The sequence below is a fragment of the Gorilla gorilla genome, chromosome 3 (genome assembly GCF_029281585.2).
Source record: "Gorilla gorilla gorilla isolate KB3781 chromosome 3, NHGRI_mGorGor1-v2.1_pri, whole genome shotgun sequence".
Lineage (NCBI taxonomy): Eukaryota > Metazoa > Chordata > Mammalia > Primates > Hominidae > Gorilla > Gorilla gorilla.
Window position 1 is genome coordinate 199995607 of NC_073227.2, and position 22799 is coordinate 200018405.

The 22799-nt window shown below is 37.2% G+C and overlaps 1 long non-coding RNA gene across 1 annotated transcript in view; it reads left to right on the forward strand.

Annotated features, from left to right (window-relative positions):
- LOC129533060 (uncharacterized) overlaps positions 1-22465 on the forward strand; it is a 192217-nt gene extending 169752 nt beyond the window's left edge. The window contains exon 3 of the long non-coding RNA XR_008679081.2: positions 22333-22465. This is a non-coding gene — a long non-coding RNA (uncharacterized lncRNA). The remainder of the gene's footprint in view (positions 1-22332) is intronic.
- Positions 22466-22799: the final 334 nt, after the last annotated feature.

Consider the following 22799-nt stretch of genomic DNA (forward strand, 5'->3'; position numbering starts at 1 on the left):
GCCAGGCGTGGTAGCACATGCCTGTAATCCCAGCTACTAGGGAGGCTGAGGCAGGAGAATCACTTGAACCTGGGAGGCGGAGGTTGCAGTGAGCTGAGATTGCATCACTGCACTCCACCCTGGATGACAGAGTGAGACTCCATCTGAAAAATAAATAAATAAGCCAATCTCTCACAGTTATAAAAATTAATTACAAACATTTCGTGATAATAATTTTCTACTATGCTTTACTATGGTAACAAACTTCCCCAAATTTCTTGTGGCTTACAATAAGAAAAGGTTATATCTTGCTCCTACTACATGCCAGTTGCTGGTTGGCTGCAGCTGTGCTCAACTCTGTATCCCATGTCTTCAAGTGTCTTCATTCTGGGCCGTGGACTGAAGTGGGATGCCAGATCTGGAATACGTCTCTTCATGGCAGAAAGAAGAAAGCAAGAGAGCTATCAGACACACTCAATGGTTCTTAGGGCTTCAACTTTGAACGAAAATAGTCATTTTGCTCACCTTTTATAGATCAGAAAATCAGGTAGATACACTTCCCACTGGAAAGTCCTGCTAGTCATACAGCAGGGGGCAGAGAAAGATGGGAGTAAATTATAATAAACAATATTATAATCTGTCACACATACACTATAAATCAACCATTCTTTTCCTGGGTATACCCAAAAATGTCAAGTAATATACTAAAGTGACATGTACAGTACAAGATGTTCACGCAGCCTTCTTCATGGGTATCAGAGAGCTGGAGGCAAACCTCATGTTTGTTCCTAGAGGACTCAAAAATAGTGGTGAATTTTCATGATGGAGTATTATAACAGCAATTAGAAGCAATGAATTAATGTGCAAATAATTATCTGAGCTGATTCTAAAAACACAATTATCTGAATTTATTTTTAAAAAGCAGAGTGAGATATACGATGAATTAAAATTTCTTTTTGCACACAAAACAGAACATTTTATCAAATAAAGTGATTAAGTAAAGAAAGGATTGCCTGTATTAACAGTGATAATTCCATAAATTGATGAATATGGTGAACTCAACTATATATTACAAAGGTATCAGTAATTGAAATTATCTCAAAAATTATTCCATATCTGACCCAATGAGATTAAATTAAAAGACAGTAGCCAAAATAACCAGAAAATTCATATATTTAGATATTTAAAATATAATCTACATCTTAACATGGATATAATAGATATGGTAAAACTACAAAGAAAATCCAGGAAATATTGGGCACCAAATTCTAGATAATGCTATCTGGAAGGAGAAGGAAAAAAGAGGAGTGAAAATTCCTTGTTTCTTATGTAGCTGTTTGCGCATACTGTTTATTTCATTAATTATTGAATACAAATAATTTACATGGGAAGAATATAAAAATAAAATGTCATGTAAAAAGTTTAAAAGTATACATTTTTGTTTGTCTTTTTTTGTTGTTTTTATGTTTTTTGAGACTGAATTTCGCTCTTGTTGCCCAGGCTGGAGTCCAATGGCACGATCTCGGCTCACTACAACCTCTGCCTCCCAGGTTTAAGCGATTCTCCTCCCTTAGCCTCCTGAGTAGCTAGGATTACAGGCGCGCACAACCACGTTTGGCTGATTTTTGTATTTTTAGCAGAGACGGAGTTTCACCAAATTGGTAATGAGGATCTGATTTAAGATAATGAGGACTGAGTGATAAGTATAGTTAAAGACTTAGTTAGAAAGAGGAAAAAAGCAGGAAAAAGAATGTTTCAGGAATTGGCAACACTAATTAACCTATTAGTCTCTGGCCACTGAAACTTTCAGGGCAAACACATTACAGCTTTCTGAGCCCAAAAGGGAGGGAAAATTTTTCATTCACTTCAGAGTTTCTAGAAGTCAGTAACTGCTATCAAACTCCCACACCAAGAAACCCTACAAGGCTACATTTCTGCTCTAAGATTACTGGGGATATTTCTAAGGCTTGAGATGTAGAAATAATTAGGCACAAAATAGCTGTAAAACTCCCAGACATTCAGTACCCAAACCAAGTTGGGATGTTTCTCTTTTTCCAAATATCTTGAGGGCTATATTGTGTCTGCTCATGTACTGAGTTAGGGTCTTACACGTGGCTTCTGACATTAACCTTGTTCAAATTACCCTTGCAGCTTAGACTACATTTGACCCTGCTGCAGCTCAGTTATGTTTCCTGCTTCCATTTGTGTGTGTGTGTGTGTGTGTGTGTGTGTGTGTGTGTGTGTGATAGTACAGCTTGTGGATGATCTATGTAAAATATACATGTACACTGGGGAGGATATACGGATATATATTAGGAAGGAACAGAATTAAGTTACACTTACTAATTATTTATTGTGCAAAGAAATTTAGGCCTGAAGTGGATACCGACCATAACCTAATGTAACCTTCAATTTACAGGTGAAGCAAAATAACCTGTGTTAGTTACGATCATACACTTAATAAACAGCAAATCCAGAATCCCTCCAATGTTTTGACAATCCAGTGATCTTTCCTCCATAGTAGAGGGTTTCACTCAAAATTCTCCATGGTATTAAATGCTTCAGGACTTGCCTAAAGGGACAAACAAAGCAGCCCTCTAGCCCCACCTACCAGGATTGTTTTGGGAAGATTTACTTACATTTGTTCTGTCTATTAAGTTGTAAGAAATCATAAATTTTTTTGTGAAATGGGAAAAAACGTTGTTGTACTTAAAATTTGTCTCCTTGTACTTGCGCAAAATTAAGGCATGAACTTTGCATTTAATTTACATACTGTTATTTTAAAAACATCTATTTTTACTATTTCAAAAATCTATTTAACCCTTAGTGTGTGAGTAGCACTGTAAAATTCTGGAGCTACAATGATAATCTAGACATGGTTTGGGATCTCTATTTCCTTCCAGAAGAGACAGTGAGAAATAAACAATTAAGAATGATTTTTAGGTTGATATGATATGTACATAGGACGGCCACTTCACCTGGCTGATGTATTTAAGGACTGATATAATATGGAAATAAAATGGATGAATAAAAGACAGAAACAAAGTAATTAGAAACATGTTCCAAGTAGAAGAAAAAAATTGTAATATCACGTTTCATGTCAGAGCGGGGCATATTATAGAACCTAAAATTAAATCTGAAAGGATTTGAGAGACTGTAGGATCAGATCGTGGAGTAAACGGTGGGGCATAGACAGCTGGAATATGGGCTTTGTCATGAGACTGATGGAGTTTGAGTCCTGGCTCCATAAAGAGTGCAACCTTGAAAGTGTACTTTAAACCATCTACGTGTCCACTTGTTCTTCTGTAAAATCATGTTAGCAATAGTACCTGCCTCATAAAATGTGACAGCGCGAAAGCATGCACCATGCTGGGCATGAGCTAATTCAAAGAAATAAAGAACTGGTTTAAGAAAGCTGGCTGTGTACGCAGATGAGTTCACATTTGTATCATGGATTTGTCAATTAATAACAGCATGACCTCAGCTAAGACACTGAACTGTATGCCTCCTCAATGGCTTTACCTGTAAAATGGACGATAGAATAGCACATTCTTTATTGTTGTCTTATGTGAATTAATGACTTTGTATGCTAAAAATATTCATAACATTGTCTCCACATAGTAACTGGGCCAGGGTAGGCAAAAAGGCAGGATCAAGAGGTAGGATTAAAAATAACATGGTCAGGGAAGACCATGCTGAGACCGTAACATTTGAAGAGACCTGAGGGAAAACAAACCGTGTGGATATTTAGAAGATGAAATAAAAAATTGCATGCCTATATATTTCTGCTTACATAGACAGGTATTTCATGATTTTTTAAAAAAAATTTCTTTCTTTTACTTGAAACATGTTTTCTAATTTGTTTTCTGCCTTTTATTCATCCATCTTATTTCTGTATTATATCATTTCTTAAATACTTCAAATATATAGGCATGTGAGGGGGTGGGGGGGTTACCTGGCATATTTGAGAAAGGGCAAGGAAGACAAGAGCAGAGTGAGATGAATTACAGTAGGTAATATATTCTGAGATATGACAGAGTGCATGGAGAAGTGGTACAGATCACGTTTGAAATTAAAGTCACTGTAAAGACTTTAAGTTATTGTTCCAAGTGAAGGTATCAGGGTATTGGAGAGTTTTATGCTGAAATAGTAGTGATCATAATCACTGGCTGCTTGGTTGGGAACAGATTAATAAGCGGGAGGTGCCAAGGGGATCCGTGAGGAATCATTGCAATAACCCCAGGAACAGGAGATGGGCACTGAGAACAAGGTGGTGGCAGAGGAATAGAAGGAAGTGGTCAGATGTAGGATATGTTTTGAAGACAAAGCTGATAACACTGTTCCATAAGTGGGATCTTGTCAAATGAGAAATAAGACATTATAATATTAAGTAACAGGTGTGATGGATTGTAAAAATGGCCACAGTGGAATATGGCAGAACTGATATTGTACAAGCCCCAAGCCTATGCTTGAAAATGTCTTTCAGATTTCTCTCTTGCTGCTGCTGGGATACCTGAAGCACTGCCTTGGGGAGAAACTGGGTCAGCCTGCTCCGTGAAAAGAATCACATGACACAGTAGCTCTCAAGCCCCTGACAGCCAGCCAGTCTCCCAATGCAAAGTGTTTTGCTGACTAGCAGCTGTCCAGAGACTGGCAAGAGAGTTGTTCAATGTAGCTCAGCCTCATTTACCAACCCATAGAATTTGGAACTAAATGAATGGATGTTTTATTAAACCACAGAGTTTCGAGGTGGTTTGACATGCTGCGATATATAATTGTTACAATGGATGATCTATACACTTTTTGCTGAATTTGGAGCAGAATATCACTGTCTCCCAAAGATTGTGATATATAGTAAAATTGCCTATTATTTGTAAATTTAAAAATGTTTACCCTGAATCCCTACAGACCAGGGCAATGTGGGGTGGCATCTCAGGAACACTAAAGCATGCCCTTGCTGGTTAAACGTTTATGTGTTGTTTATTGTAGGATCTAATTATAAGTAATTCTCAATATAAGTTTCTAAAACTACATATTCTGAATCAGTTCCTTTCTCACTTGCCTAGAAGGCTTTCCCATCCTTATCTTCTTTCTTCATAAATTTCCAACATCTCCCAATTTTCAGACTCAGTTGGCAACTTCCTTTTAATTTCACTAAGGGAGAAGAGGGGAAGATTCCAAAGGGAGCTTCCTCTGTAACCAACCAATCTGTCTACCCAACATCCTGAATCTTTCCTCATAAACCATAGTTTGCCTTCCTTCCTGTTACTTTAAATGAACTAATCAAATTAGTAAAATCTAAGTCAGATCAGCCAACCTATTTCCACACAGGATCTTACCTAACGCTCACCTTTTCAATCACAATCTTCCATTGTGCCTTTCCATTTCATGTGCATTGCTTTTCCTCTCTTCAATGAATCTTTCTCCCTCTTTCATCCCCAATTTTTCAAATCTACATTCTCAAATTAAAATAGTAAGCCAATCTACTTTAGAATGAGTATTCATAAGTATATTTTCTAAAGAGAAGATTAACTTCTATAAGTATGTAAACAGATGTCAAATTATTTTACCATTTATATATAATTTAATGTGGACAGTTATTCTCTTATATTGACTTACTATCAAAATACATACAGTTTAGAGAAACTATTTGCATTTTCACTACAAAATGTTTAATTATTCAGTGTAATTACTTATAACATTTTAAAAATAAAATTATTGGTGACATTTTTGTCCTTCATATTTTGTTTAGATTTTACTTATTAAATTAATTTTTTTCTCTCTTGTCCTTCAAAAACACTTTACATTATTTGCAAATGCATCTAATTAGAAAACAGGGAATTATATTATGCATTTGGCAGCAGAGGTATAATGGATGCCAGCTGCAAGATCTTGAACTCCCAAATCTGGAATTTAAAATTTCTGAAATAACAACTCCCAATTTATTGCTGGCAATGCAGAAATACTGTTTATTTTCCATCTTGTCTGTAATAAACACGGTGCTACTACTGATACTTCACTCAAAATTTTAGGGAAATATTTTTACAGAATGCACTGGAAATTTTTATAGCTTATATTCTCATAAAAATATTTTTATTAAACATTTCCTTCGGTTCTTGCATCATCTCTTTATTAAGTTGTTTAATGTTTGGAACACATTAGGAAAATATTTTCAAGATATGAAAGAAAGATGACCTTCCTTGCCCTAATTCCCTGGTGGGATTTTCTCGTGCACTGGAGAATGATGATGTGGTTGCTTGAAACGGTATTTCATCTGTGCTCAGGCGGCAGGAAAATATCAGTCTGGACACACGTAGCAAGTAGTGTGCATGTAGAGCATCGCAGAAATTGGATGTGTCCTGGAGAAGTCTATGAATGATCAGTGGTTCAGGGATGTGATTATTGTTGGCTTTGCTAGGACAATTCTGAATTAAAACAGGATTTTTTTTCTATTTCCGTTGGAGTGAAATTCATCTGGGTAGACCATATAATCTGACAATTGGTTATAAAAAAGAAAAATATATATTTCTTGTGTACAAGAGGCTAAAGAACAGTATTCCTTAGGTAGTAACATCATGCCTGCATTGCAAAAATTAGTAAGGCTGACTGGTAGTGAAGAGATATGCTCCAGGTAAAACTGGAAATTTATATATACTATTTATGTCTATTTTCTGAGAGGTCTTGTGGAAGTGTGGATTTTTTGAAGATCATGGAAAATAATTAAAACAGCTACTGTAGGTAGTATAACTTGGATACAAGAGAACAATATATGGAATTCAAATTAATAACAAAATCCTAGTTAAAATTTAATGGTAGGGATTTAAAATAGAATCACTCAGCATTTTTCATGACCTTATATAAAATGCTCAGCCCTAGAGGAGAAATAGAATAATCGAAGAATTGTGGAATTGAATTTGACAAAAGTTTACAAGAGAAGAGGATCAAGGAGCCAAATGCACATAGTATAAGTATACGAATATAGGATCCAACCATGAGGAAGAAATGGCTGAGGAAGTTAAGTGAAATTTTAACTGCAGTAATGGGTGAGAAATACGATGTATTTCAAGGAACTGGAGTTTATAATGGAGATAAGTAGAATACAGCAGAAAGAGAAAATGGGAGACATTTTAAGAAAACAAGCATTCGTGGTCAAAAGAAAAATTGCAGATTTTGAAATATTCAATGTAGACCAATGTTTAATAGTGGTGAAACACAGAAGGGGGTTCTATTTGTAGATAATTAAACTGGAACAGATTAGATGGAGTGGATATACGTCATGAATTTAAGAAGCTATAAAACAGGGAAGAGGAGACTACAGAATAAATAGATGTCAATAATTTTCAAAAAGGGAGGATACCATTGAAGATGGGGCATCAACTGTCCCTAACAACAAAGGCAATCAAAAGATACTACTTGTGTCACACTACTTGTTTCTTTGAAGTTTCTGACTTGGAGCAACAGTATAATGTCCCTTTCCAATAGTAGTGAAGGATATAGTAGTTTCGGGGAAAAACAGTTTTCCATAATATTTACTCAAGGAAGAAGACCATGTATTCAAGCACACATTGAAAGTTTGAGTGGAGCATTTTATAATAGCTAGGGGGTTCCAATAAAAGAGTACAGTGGGTTAAGCCAGTGACTACTAAGTTTAAGAGCTTACAGTCCTGCACCTACTGTAACTTCTATGTGGGATGGAAAACATCAATCATTGTTGTTGATTGTTATGTAAAACTCTCTTTTATTTTAATATTGATGTCAATATTTCAACTGCTATAAAATTATAAACTTTTATACTTGGATAAGTCCACCAGGAGCGAGTACTTCGCTCTCAGATACAGGCATGCTTCTCACTGTGCAGAGCTGCATTTCGCCTGGGCTGGCTGCATGGAAACCCGCCCTCCCTCCCACCCCACCTCTCTAGAGCCTGGGCTGTGTTGCTTTATATATATATATATATATATATTTTTTTTTTTTTTAATTATACTTTAGGTTCTAGGGTACATGTGCACAACGTGCAGGTTTATTACATACGTATATATGTGCCATGTTGGTGTGCTGCACCCATTAACTCGTCATTTACATTAGGTATATCTCCTAATGCTATCCCTCCCCCCTCCTCCCACCTGACAACATGCCCCGGTGTGTGATGTTCTCCTTCCTGTGTCCAGGTGTTCTCATTGTTCATTTCCCACCTATGAGTGAGAGCATGCAGTGTTTGGTTTTTTGTCCTTGTGATACTTTGCTGAGAATGATGGTTTCCAGCTTCATCCATGTCCCTACAAAGGACATGAACTCATCATTTTTTATGGCTGCATAGTATTCCATGGTGTATATGTGCCACATTTTCTTAATCCAGTCTATCATTGATGGACATTTTGGTTGGTACCAAGTATTTGCTATTGTGAGTAGTGCCACAATAAACATACGTGTGCATGTGTCTTTATAGCAGCATGATTTATATTCCTTTGAGTATATACCCGGTAATGGGATGGCTGGGTCAAATGGTATTTCTAGTTCTAGATCCCTGAGGAATCGCCACACTGTCTTCCACAGTGGTTGAACTAGTTTACAGTCCCACCAACAGTGTAAAAGTGTTCCTAGTTCTCCACATCCTCTCCAGCACCTGTTGTTTCCTGACTTTTTAAAGATCGCCATTCTAACTGGTGTGAGATGATATCACATTGTGGTTTCGATTTGCATTTCTCTGATGACCAGTGATGATGAGCATTTTTTCACATGTCTGTTGGCTGCACAAATGTCTTCTTTTGAGAAGTGTCTGTTCATATCCTTCACCCACTTTTTGATGGGGTTGTTTGTTTTTTTCTTGTAAATTTGTTTGAGTTCTTCGTAGATTGTGGATATTAGCCCTTTGTCAGATGAGTAGATTGCAAAAATTTTCTCCCATTCTGTAGGTTGCCTATTCACTCTGATGGTAGTTTCTTTTGCTGTGCAGAAGCTCTTTGGTTTAATTAGGTCCCATTTGTCAATTTTGTCTTTTGTTGCCATTGCTTTTGGTGTTTTAGACATGAAGTCCTTGCCCATTCCTATGTCCTGAATGGTATTGCCTAGGTTTTCTTCTAGGGTTTTTATGGTTTTAGGTCTAACATTTAAGTCTTTAATCCATCTTGAATTAATTTTTGTATAAGGTGTAAGGAAGGGATCCAGTTTCAGCCTTCTACATAGGGCTAGCCAGTTTTCCCAGCACCATTTGTTAAATAGGGAATCCTTTCCCCATTTCTTCTTTTTGTCAGGTTTGTCAAAGATCGGTTGGTTGTAGATGTGTGGTATTATTTCTGAGGGCTCTGTTCTGTTCCATTGGTCTGTATCTCTGTTTTGGTACCAGTACCATACTGTTTTGTAGTAGAGTTTGAAGTCAGGTAGCATGATGCCTCCAGCTTTGTTCTTTTGGCTCAGGACTGACTTGGCAATGTGGGCTCTTTTTTGGTTCCATATGAACTTTAAAGTAGTTTTTTCCAATTCTGTGAAGAAAGTCATTGGTAGCTTGATGGGGATGGCATTGAATCTATAAATTCCCTTGGGCAGTATGGCCATTTTCACGATATTGATTCTTCCTACCCATGAGCATGGAATGTTCTTCCATTTGTTTGTGTCCTCTTTTATTTCATTGAGCAGTGGTTTGTAGTTCTCCTTGTAGAGAACTTTCACATCCCTTGTAAGTTGGATTCCTAGGTATTTTATTCTCTTTGAAGCAATTGTGAATGGGAGCTCACTCATGATTTGGCTCTCTGTTTGTCTGTTATTGGTATATAAGAATGCTTGTGATTTTTGTACATTGATTTTGTATCCTGAGACTTTGCTGAAGTTGCTTATCAGCTTAAGGAGATTTTGGGCTGAGACAATGGGGTTTTCAAGATATACAATCATGTCATCTGCAAACAGGGACAATTTGACTTCCTCTTTTCCTAATTGAATACCCTTTATTTCCTTCTCCTGCCTGATTGCCCTGGCCAGAACTTCCAACACAATGTTGAATAGGAGTGGTGAGAGAGGGCATCCCCGTCTTGTGCCAGTTTTCAAAGGGAATGCTTCCAGTTTTTGCCCATTCAGTTTGATATTGGCTGTGGGTTTGTCATAAATAGCTCTTATTATTTTGAGATACGTCCCACCAATGCCTAATTTATTGAGAGTTTTTAGCATGAAGGGCTGTTGAATTTTGTCAAAGGCCTTCTCTGCATCTATTGAGATAATCATGTGGTTTTTGTCTTTGGTTCATTTTATATGCTGGATTACATTTATTGATTTGCATATGTTGAACCAGCTTTGCATCCCAGGGATGAAGCCCACTTGAACATGGTGGATAAGCATTTTGATGTGCTGCTGGATTTGGTTTGCCAGTATTTTATTGAGGATTTTTGCGTTGATGTTCATCAGGGATATTGGTCTAAAATGTTGTTGTGTCTCTGCCAGGCTTTGGTATCAGCATGATGCTGGCCTCATAAAATGAGTTAGGGAGGATTCCCTCTTTTTCTATGGATTGGAATAGTTTCAGAAGGAATGGTACCAGCTCTTTCTGGTACCTCTGGTAGAATTCAGCTGTGGATCCATCTTGTCCTGGACTTTTTTTGGTTGGTAAGCTATTCATTACTGCCTCAATTTCAGAGCCTGTTATTGGTCTATTCAGAGATTCTACTTCTTCCTGGTTTTGTCTTGGGAGGGTATATGTGTCCAGGAATTTATCCATTTCTTCTAGATTTTCTAGTTTATTTGCATAGAGGTGTTTATAGTATTCTCTGATGCTAATTTGTATTTCTGTGGGATCGGTGGTGATATCCCCTTTATCACTTTTTATTGCGTCTATTTGATTCTTCTCTCTTTTCTTCTTTATTAGTCTTGCTAGCGGCCTATCAATTTTGTTGATCTTTTCAAGAAACCAGCTCCTGGATTCATTAATTTTTTGAAGGGTTTTTTGTGTCTCTATTGCCTTCAGTTCTGCTCTGATCTTAGTTATTTCTTGCCTTCTGCTAGCTTTTGAATGTGTTTGCTCTTGCTTCTCTAGTTCTTTTAATTGTGATATTAGGGTGTCAATTTTAGATCTTTCCTGCTTTCTTTTGTGGGCATTTAGTGCTATAAATTTCCCTCTACACACTGCTTTAAATGTGTCCCAGAGATTCTGGTATCTTGTGTCTTTGTTCTCTTTGGTTTCAAAGAATATCTTTATTTCTGCCTTCACTACGTTATGTACCCAGTAGTCACTCAGGTGCAGGTTGTTCAGTTTCCATGTAGTTGAGCAGTTTTGAGTGAGTGTCTTAATCCTGAGTTCTAGTTTGATTGCACTGTGGTCTGAGAGACAGTTTGTTAAAATTTCTGTTCTTTTACATTTGCTGAGGAGTGCTTTACTTCCAAATATGTGGTCAATTTGGGAACAGGTGTGGTGTGGTGCTGAGAAGAATGTGTATTTTGTTGATTTGGGGTGGAGAGTTCTGTAGATGTCTATTAGGTCCACTTGGTGCAGAGCTGAGTTCAATTACTGGATATCCTTGTTAACTTTCTGTCTCGTTGATCTGTCTAATGTTGATAGTGGGGTGTTATAGTCTCCCATTATTATTGTGTGGGAGTCTAAGTCTCTTTGCAGGTCTCTAAGAACTTGCTTTATGAATCTGGGTGCTCCTGTATTGGGTGCATGCATATTTAGGATAGTTAGCTCTTCTTGTTGAATTGATCCCTTTACCATTATGTAATGGCCTTCTTTGTCTCTTTTAATCTTTGTTGGTTTAAAGTCTGTTTTATCTGAGACTGGGATTGCAACTCCTGCCTTTTTTTGTTTTCCGTTTGCTTGGTAGATCTTCCTCCATCCCTTTATTTTGAGCCTATGTGTGAAAAAGAATAAAAAGAAATGAACAAAGCCTCCAAGAAATATGGGACTATGTGAAAATACCAAATCTATGTCTGATTGGTGTACCTGAAAGTGAAAAGAAGAATGGAACCAAGTTGGAAAACATTCTGCAGGATATTATCCAGGAGAACTTCCCCAATCTAGCAAGGCAGGCCAACATTCAAATTCAGGAAATACAGAGAACGCCACAAAGATATTCCTCGAGAAGAGCAACTCCAAGACACATAATTGTCAGATTCACCAAAGTTGAAACGAAGGAAAAAATGTTAAGGGCAGCCAGAGAGAAAGGTCGGGTTACCCACAAAGGGAAGCCCATCAGACTAACAGCGGATCTCTCGGCAGAAACCCTACAAGCCAGAAGAGAGTGGGGGCCAATATTCAACATTATTTAAGAAAAGAGTTTTCAACCCAGAATTTCATATCCAGCCAAACTAAGCTTCATAAGTGAAGGAGAAATAAAATACTTTACAGACAAGCAAATGCTGAGAGATTTTGTCTCCACCAGGCCTGTCCTACAAGAGCTCCTGAAGGAAGTACTAAACATGGAAAGGAACAACCGGTACCAGCCACTGCAAAAACATGCCAAATTGTAAAGACCATCGATGCTAGGAAGAAACTGCATCAACTAAAGAGCAAAATAACCAGCTAACATCATAACGACAGGATCAAATTCACACATAACAATACTAACCTTAAATGTAAATGAGCTAAATGCTCCAGTTAAAAGACACAGACTGGCAAATTGGATAAAGAGTCAAGACCCATCAGTATGCTGTATTCTGTTTTGCTTTTGAGTCTCAGATCCCAGGTCAGCCCGCATCTCGGCTCTGTGTCATTTCCTTTGTGTTTATGTGGCATTTTGTCTGTGTTGCTGTGTAGAGTAAATAAACTGTTTACATAAAGAAAAAAGAAAGAATTGTCACATGAACAAGGTCACAGCCTTAATTTAACTGCAATAAGTGCCAGAAAAATCTGTGTGAGACCACTCCAGTGAAAGAAGTGACCGAAGAAAGGACAATGTAGATAGAGCCCAACTAGAAATTGTAGCAGTGAATTAAAGGGAAGTGCCACATCTTTGAAACGAATGAAAAGCTATATCTCTGAGGAAGATGATCTAGGCTTGAATGAGCCAAGAGAAGAGCTCAAAAGTCCATGAGAAACACTTTAATAGATATCAGCATATAGGATCCCATTACAAAAATGATCTAGCCAACTCCAGAACAGCATAAGAACCTTTGTAAATTCAGAGAAACCTTTCTCCAAGCATCATGATGTCACTAAGTCACCTATTTCACCCACACGTCTATAAGCCCTCTTTGGTTGGAAAATGGAGAGGAGGAAGAATTCCAAAGGATTGAATATTTATAAAACTAAGCTGCTAAAAATGAACTAGAATGAATTACTATTAAATGGTCGATATAAATACATTGGCCACATGCAACAACTTGGCTGGTGACAACTGCACATCTTATTATTTGTTCAAAATTATTCTCTTCCCACACTGACAGTATTTTATGGTAAGAGGAGTATTGCAGTCCGCCACATTGACTTTGCCTTGGCCATGGGTCTTGTTTTGTTCAACGGATATTGAACAGAACTGACATATGTCATGTCTAAGCAGAAGGTTTAAATATGCTCATATGGTTTCCTGGGACCTCTTCGTTTCTCTCCACCATGAGAACATAATGTTTCAAATAAAAGCCAGTCCTTCATCCTGCATTCTGGAAAGACAAGATATATGAAGCAAAGTCCAGCTAAGTCAGACAATCCAGATGGAGAAAAAAGTCATAACTGAATTTCAGCCTTCCTGTGACATGAGGAAGAAATAAATGCTTATTGCTAAATGCACAGAGATACTGTTTTTGTTTATTTTCATAGCAGCATAAAAGCTGACTTATTAATTGGTTTATAAAAAGATTATATGAATTATGGTTATGATTATGCAAATTACCTTTTTAAATAGAGGATCAACTCTGACAGCTAGTATCATTGGATTCTGTTATTCAAAGTGTCTCTCTCTTCTTGACAGTCATTAATCTCTGAGACATGTACACTTGGATGGAGGATAGTTCTACATCTTTTCTTTTCCATTAGTCTTTTTCAGTACTTTCTGTTGCAGAAATTATCTACATTGTCATCAACTTTCAGATATATTTGTTACACCGTTTTCACACAGCTCTATATTTTCTGTCTTTACCAGTTTGCCCAAATATGAGTGTGCCTAGCGTATTCTTTTTACATAAAATAAGTCATCAGAAACCTTGAGTCTTTAGGGTATTAACATTGCCATTTGGCAGTGGCAAAATTTTTTATGGAAAATGATTTATAACATTTAAATTTTATTAACTCCAGTTAATGGCAGAAAATGAGAAAAGTAAACAAAATAACTGAGTGCCTACAGGTGAAGTGGTTCTCTGCTGATAACTATTGAAATATTGGCAGTAAATTTTCACCCTAAAATGGGATAATAGTCAATGTGATCTATTTAAAAACTATATAGGATCATGACTTCATAATTAAATTAAATATAATTCTATTGCATTCAAATTTGTAAGTTGACTTATTCAGCCAATTCCTCATTATTTGCTGCTACAGTCATTTGAGTTAATTAGGTAAAAAGTCATCGAGATGCTACCATTGATTTAATAAAATCTTTGAAGACACTTTTTATTGCTAGATTGCTATGGCAGAATATTTACCTCAGAAAAATTCCTTCATGTGACTCTGTGAACAAGGTCTACCACATCTGTCTCTTAATGTTTATAATACTGGGAGAGAACATAAATAACTGAATTATTTCTTCAACTACTAGACATCAACCACTGGATTTGGATCCACTGTACTCTAAAGGAGGCCATTTTGCCATCAGACCTTAACATTCTCTTAGGTACCTAACACACCAACATTGACAGAGATATTAGCAATATTTTACAGGACTTGTATAGCAAGCTTAACATTGTTTAAAAAATAATGTCATATTTATAAATTGAGCTGAAACTCTCGCTAAATAATCTTAGGCATCCTTAAATTCATCAGAGTGGTTAAAAATAACATCAAGATAACAACAATATTCTATAGCAAACCTATAAATGCCCAACTTCTAATTTTCATGGGAAGTTTTACTCTTTGGATAATGCTACTTGGGCTTCTAAATACTGAAACACAGAAAACTCTGCATAATGAAGGGATAAATATAACAGCAGTGAAACAAATGAGGTCTTGATTTCTCCTTTTATTGCAATGCCCTGAATTTTGTTTATATATAAAAATAAAAATGGCTCTCTAATTTTTCCCCTTTAAAAAACGTTATGTGGAAACACTTAAATACAAACTGAGTTTTTTTCATGACTACATTTTCATGTGCCATCGGCCTACCTCTTCCACACAACAGAGTGTTCATTCAAGTCTGCAAGCTGCTGCAGCAAAGGTCCTCTGTCCAGGTTTCTGTGCATTTCCCCTTTGGTTTCACATTTTTAATTGGTTTAACCGAAAAGAACATAATCTCTACCTGGTAACAGGAAGATATCCAAGTTTCATATTAGTTTTCTTATCTCTAGTGGCTATCTCCAGCAATACAGAATACTAACAAACAAAAATCTAAGGACCTCAGTGACTAGAAAAAAGAGAAAGAAAATCATTTTTGGAAAGTTTTACCACCAGACCACATGGTTCCACGCAATTTTCTCTGGTGTGGTCTCAAACATATTGTAAGAAGACTTCCAATGAGTTGAGGATTTTTTTTTGTTAAGGCACTGTATTGTCAAGCTGTTAGAGTAATGCAGCTGGGTCTAAAATTTTTGGCTTTTTAGTCAAAGCTGAACAGTGTCCATAGATTTTTCTGAGCCACTTCCAACATACAGTAGCAGCTGCTGTGTTTATGTGCAATACCACTGTGCAAGCGGCAATTAAACTACACAATTCTAGATACGTAGTTGGGAAGCAGTAGGCAGTCAGCACACAACTGGCATTGAGCTAAAACAGAAAAGATTCTTACTTTTGAAATGTAAGTCAAGCTAAAAAACCCACGTTGCTGTGTACAGAAAATGGTGACTAACAACAAACGCTACTTGATAAAAGAGGACAAGAATCTTCTGCATAAAATATAAATTTTGTTTTCATATTTTCCACATGTGGCTTCAAAAAATAATTACAAGCAACATGACTTCTTTTGATATGTTATAAAATAATTAATATTTAAGATACACTTCTTATAATAAGGTATTATTTGAGTGTATATCCTCCATGTGCAAAATCCTAATAGTCATCTCATTAGGGAAAATGATTTTTAAATAATTACAGATTTTCCTTTTGATGTTGGGGGCATATGAATAAGGATGCCAAAATATCTCAGATGAAAAAAAGGCAATTATTGTCACAGGAATTTCACTTTCTGGGTACTTCCTATCCTACAAGTTTTAGATACAGTGTAAAAACTGCCTGAAAAACTAAATTTAGTGGACATCACATTTCGGCAACTGTCATTAACCCCAAATGGGATATTTTCTATGTGATTGACTGCTTTCTGGGATATTTTCTCTGTGATTGACTGCTTTCTGGGATATTAACTGGAACAACGTCAGGCGAGCCTGGTTACCCTTCATTAATGTAGTGTCCAATGTTATAATTTTCCATATATTGTTAAATAAATCTTTTCGTGCTTTAAGGAGAGTATGCCATCTTGCCATATTTGGGAAAAATAATTTACTTTTATAATTTATTGGTTTATTAAAGGATATAAAATAAACTGTTGATTTAATTCATACTTATTCCATCATCTAATGAAAGAAACCTTAAATACAAATATCAGAGATGTTGTGTTTGTGTATTAATGTAAAACAAAACAAACAAAAACCACTTGGTCTCTTTCCGATATTTCAAACACTCCTGGAATTTCAGTTATGATTTATAACTGTATCTCTTTTCACTTCAGACACTCCATAATATCATTGAATTGCCCTGTTTCTAGCATCAACACTAACGGGGAGGTAAAATATAGGATATCTACCTGAAAAGATTCCAAAAGAGCTGAAATTTGATCCTATCTAAATAACTCATTAATTGTAAAACCTTGAGTGGTCATTTAAGCCTGATTACATTTGGCACTTTTTAAATAATTAAACCTATGACTCTCTAAAGAGTGTGTAAGACAATTTCTCAAAGCGGGGTACAATTACTCTATGGGGCATTGTGGATGTGGCTGGAACAATACCAGATCAATTGCAAGGCACTCCTCACGGTTAGAGGCCACGCCTTCCTGTTTGCTGCTGTCTTCCATTCCCCCACTTCATGTCTGCCATGGAGTAGGTACTCAACACATGTTTGATAAACAGAGATTGAAGTATTTCAAATTTGGAGAGTGCCAATTTAACAAAATGTTATGTAGTTGCAAAAGAGTTTTTTTTTTTATAAAATGGCATTGACATATTATTTAGTAAATTGCAATATATGAATATTTATTTTTTGAGACGGAGTCTAACCCTGTTGCCGAGGCTGGAGTGCAATGGCTATCTCAGCTCACTGCAACCTCCGTCTCCCAGGTTCAAATGATTCTCCTGCCTCAGCTTCCCGAGTAGATGGGATTACAGGCACCCACCACCATACTCAGCTAATTTTTGTATTTTTAGTAGAGATGGGGTTTCACCATGTTGGCCAAGCTGGTGTCGAACTCCTGACCTCGTGATCCACCCAAATCGGCCTCCCAGAGTCCTGGGATTACAGGTGTGAGCCACCGCACCCGGCCAAATTATTTTATTTTATTTTATTTATTTTTCATTTATAGTGATTCCAATTGTCATACTTCGTAAGACATTTAAGAAATGGAAGTTTACACTTGGGATGGGGATTGCTATTTAGCCCTCAAAATATATTTATCTGTTCTTTTGTATTAATCCTTTTAAGTGGGCTTCCCGTTTAGCAACCAAGTGTTTCAATCTTCATGTTATGGAAGCCTGTTTGTGTTGACCAATATGCAGAGCTCCTCTTTTTCCTGGGACACACATAAACTACATTCACTGAGCCCCCTTACATCCCAGTGCCACCATGTAATGTGTCTGGGACATTGGAATTGACATATACCAATTTCCAGCCTAACCTTGGAAATGGCCCATGAAAGTGTCCTCCCACTCCTGCTCATTGCTCAATTAGATACCAGGAATTCATGTAAGACCCCAAGACTCTAAGTGGAAGTGGAAACACTCTACAGAGCATCTGTGTCTCTGAATGATTACATGGAGGAGAACCTTTCAGAAGACCTCTATAAATGAGAACACATGCCTTTGTTTGAGCAGGGAATAAAACTTCACTCTATTAAACTAACTGGGATATTGAGATTTCTTTATTCCTGCAAAGAAGCTTAGCCTACCCTAAATAAAGCAAATTTTTACCCAGAAATGGGGAGCTGGGATACCAAATTATTATGTGTCATTGGCTTAATGTTAAGGTGTGGAAGATAAGGAATTTTATATTGAAACTTGTAAAGATATAGGTTATGTGTCAGGAAAACTTTTGATAAAATCATCAACTTTGACAGCATAAAAGGGCTAGGTATATGCCATTGTGCTGGAAGCCATAAGCTAAGAAGTTGGAAAATAATGTCACAGTTGTAGGTGTTGGCTAGAATTCACTATTTTTGGAAAAATATGATGAGAAAGATGAGTTTGGGAAATAATTGAATGCTTTATAAGTAGGAAAATACATAGATTATAAAGCTTCCATAAATTCTTGAACTTTCAGAGTTAGAAAATCACATTGTACTTACACTTCAAATAATTGCAATGAAAACTTTAAGTCTTTGAGGCTGGGCACAGCAGCTCACGCCTGTAATCCCAGCACTTCAGGAAGCTGAGGTGGGAGGATCGCTTGAGGCCAGGAATTTGAGACTTGCTTGGGCAACATAGTGAGACACCGTCACTACAAAAAATACAAAAATCAGCTGGGCATGGTGATGTGTGCCTGTAGTTGAAACTACCTGGAAGGGATACCTTGAGCCCAGGAGGTCGAGGCTGCGGCGAGCTATGATAGCACCACTATACACTCTAGCCTGCGTAAAGGAGTGAGAACCAGACTCCAAAAATAGTCTTGGATAGCATAGGACTAGTAACATTTCTCATTGAACAATGTAATCAAGACATACGGTGGTATGATCTGAAGAAAGTGGCACTGGAACAAGAAAGAAATGAAATAAAACATATTTGAAAGTTATGTCTAAGAAAGAAATGTTGGATTGGTTAGTAGCATTGAAAGGATTAGAAGAGACTGTTTTGAGAGGACTGCATTGCCTAAGAAATGAGGAGCCCACGCTAAAATAAAAATGTCTCTTAGGTCAGGCGCGGTGGCTCATACCTGTAATCCTAGAACTTTGGGAAGCTGAGGTGGGTGGACTGCTTGTGGCCAGGAGTTTGAGACCAGCCTAGCCAACGTGGCGAAACCGTGTCTCTACTAAAAATACAAAAATTAGCCAGGCATGGTGGTGGTGGTACGTGCCTGTAGTCCCATCTACTTGGGAGGCTGAGACAGGAGAGTCCCTTGAACGCAGGAGAAGGAGGCTGCAGTGAGCAGTGATCATGCCACTGCACTCTAGCCTGGGGGACAAGAGTGAGACGCCATCTCAAAGAAAAAAATGTCTTTCCATTATGACACTCAAAGTCATCAGGCTCCAGGTCCAGCCTTACAAAGGCAGGAGTGGGCTGTGAAAATGAAGAGGCTGCTGACAACCAAGGTGTGGAGCAGCCCCTCACTACTGCTGAGGAGGGATGGATATGCTGGTTTTCTCGTAGGCTTCTGCTGATACCACACTACTGGGCACCTTATTGCCGATACTATGGAGTCAGCAGTTGCCTTGTTATCTCTAGCTAGAGATGAAAGCCCTGACCCTCCTTTCCACATGCCTCCTCTGATACGACCCACTTATAATAATAAGCTTCACTATATTCTTGATACCTAGGAAACAGTTCAATGGGAATATTTTCTACTATAATATAAATTTGTCATTTTCTTCCTGTCATTCTGTCAAATAATATGCAATGAGGTGTATTTCAATTTAACATTATATTCTTTTTCCTGGTAATTTTTTTTTATCATAATGAAGGTAGTGACCTTCATGAGATACTACCCACTTGGAGTAGATGGCACCTTGTTCCTGCCGGGTGGAGCGTTGACGTCCAGGTCTTCCGTGTAGTCTCCGACACTGTGGAAAATGATTTCTAGTTGCCCTGGCAGGGCTGAATGTCCCAATTCTCTATTCAGCCTACTCTGAGACCACCTTGGTGGTGGATGGTGGTATTTGGGTGACCTCATTACAACTTGGGAAGTGTGGAAGACCAGGATCCCCAGGCAGCCTTTGTGGGTGTGGAAGAGGGGTAAGGGTTGAGGTCACATTTTGTTTTCTGTGTTTTCTGTGGCTAGAGTTGGGCAGTATTGACTGTACATTTTCTGCATGGCTATGCTTCCATTTTCTGGTCAGCTGGCTAGAGACAGCAAGCTTTATCGGAGCCTTTATTGGCATTTCTGGGTTGTCAGCTTCTCCTGCACACAGTCTGGGGCACAGGAGGCAAAATGAAAGCTCAGAGCACTCACCAGCACATCATCTTTGGCTGCCGAGGTCCCTGGCTGGTCTGCCATCTTCCCTCCACTTTTAGAGTCTTCTTAAGCACTATAACATATTAAGTATTTTTAGTTGAACTTAAGTAAAGATATAGGGAAAAGTACATCTATCCCATCTTTCTAGAAATAGAAGTTCTATAATTTTAAAAGTATTATATATAGTGTTATTAATATCAAAATGTTTGAGGTCAGAAAAATTGTAATATGAGTAAGTTATTTTACAGTTGAGACATGTCAACATGACAATCTAGAATTGTCAAGTCGATTGTTAGAAGAAGGTTCTCAAGGCTGGGGATTTATTGCATCCTACATTGCTTCAAGCTTAACATAGAATTTTCCAACCCATGAAGCTTCACTATATTCTTGATACCTAGGAAACAGTTCAATTGGAATATTTTCTACTATAATATAAATTTGTCAATTTCTTCTTGTCATTCTGTCAAATAATATGCAATGAGGTGTATTTCAATTTAACATTATATTCTTTTTCCTGGTAGATTTTTTAATCATAATGAGGTAATGACCTTCATTAGCCTTATTTTTTTTATTTAACATTCTTCAATCTTCTGTGTTAATACAGCAGCATTAACTCTGTTTCTTAACTTTTAAATTTCAATCTTTTTGTGTTCTTGTAAGTGGTGTATAGCTGGATTTGGGGGAAAAAAATCTAAAGGTATTATCTTCTTTGTAACTGATGAGTTGCTATCATTTTGGATATTTTTTTATTTGTTACTTCCATCCATTTTTCCTACTGTCCTTAACCCTGCTTTTTCTCTTTTTTTTCCGTCTTACCTTCCTTGTAATTGATTGGGGTTAGCATCCTCCTTTTTACTGCCTTTATTTTGAACAACTGATACCATATTTCTATTTCATAGTGATTCACTTTAAATTGTTGTTATTTAAATTTAACTTTTATTATTATTATTATTTTTCGAGAAGGAATCTCCCTCTTGTTGCCTAGGCTGGAGTGCCATGGCATGATCTTGGCTCACTGCAACTTCCACCTCCCAGGTTCAAGCAATTCTCCTGCCTCAGCCTCCTAAGTAGCTGGGATTACAGGTGCCCACCACCACGCCCAGCTAATTTGTGTGTGTGTGTGTGTGTGTGTGTGTGTAATGTTAGTTAAGAAGGGGTTTCACCTTGTTGGCCAGGCTGGTCTCAAACTCCTGACCTCAGGTGATCCGTCTGCCTCAGTCTTCCAAAGTGCTGGGATTACAGGAGTGAGCCCCTGCACCCAGTCTAAATTTAACTTTTAAAAGCAAATATCACCATTATGCTTGTGGAAAATAATTGGGGATCTTAGACTCCTTTAATTTTGACTACCAACTTCTGTGGTACATGCTGCATATTTCAGCATTATAATTCTACCCATTGCATATTCATCAAATTAGTCATTTTCTTATAGTTACTTCTGCCTCCCCATGTCAATTTTTCCTCTTGAATCTTTCATTTAGGATCCGTGTTTTTTCCCAAATACTTCATCACTATTTTCCAGTTTTATTGTATTAGAAATAAATTCCCTTAGTCTTTTTCGAAAGTGACTTTATTTCATGAACTGTTGTAGAGTCATGGTTTCATTGCACAAAATTATACTATTTTTTTCTACCATCAGCAATTTGAAAATGTTAGAATAGTTTGTACCATACATAAATTTAAGCATACTCAATATTATGTGGCACATTACACTACCTCACTGTATTTCTGTGTGTTTTTGAGAATGTTGTAATTTAAAAGAAGTTCACTCCACAGCCACCTAATTCCTCTGACTTGAGTTATATTCAAGTGTCTCAAAATGTGACACAGATATTATCTTGCTACTTGCCATGCCCTTACCATTGACATTGAAGAGTGGTACAAATGCGGTCACTCATCCATCTCCTTGCTCTAATTCATCCTAGGTCAACTGAAAAAGTGTTTGACGACAACTTGCTGCATAGAGACAGAGAAGACACGCGGGCATATGCTTTGGACTGCAAAATCCCTAAAGTGTCCTTCCAAATGTTAAATGGGGATTCTATAAAAGAAGCAACACTGTTGATTATTTAATTATAGTATTGAAAGAAGTGCTATAGTGAGTCAACTGGGCTCACAATACAAGACACTTGAAGACTAGAGCATGCTCTTGGGTTCTTAATAAACTGTGATCTGTTTGTACCTCCAGGTGAACATGGTTGTTTTGACCTTATTGAAGTTTACACCTTTACCTGTTAGTGTCCTTTATCTTCTAACATCTATTGTTGCCTTTGAAAAATCTGTTGGGAATTTTCTAAGTCTGATCATTTGTAAGGTAACTTTTCTTTTTTAGGTTATGGGTTGTTTTTCTTATTCCTTATCTTTTTCTTTCTTCTCTGTCTTTTACTGGTAT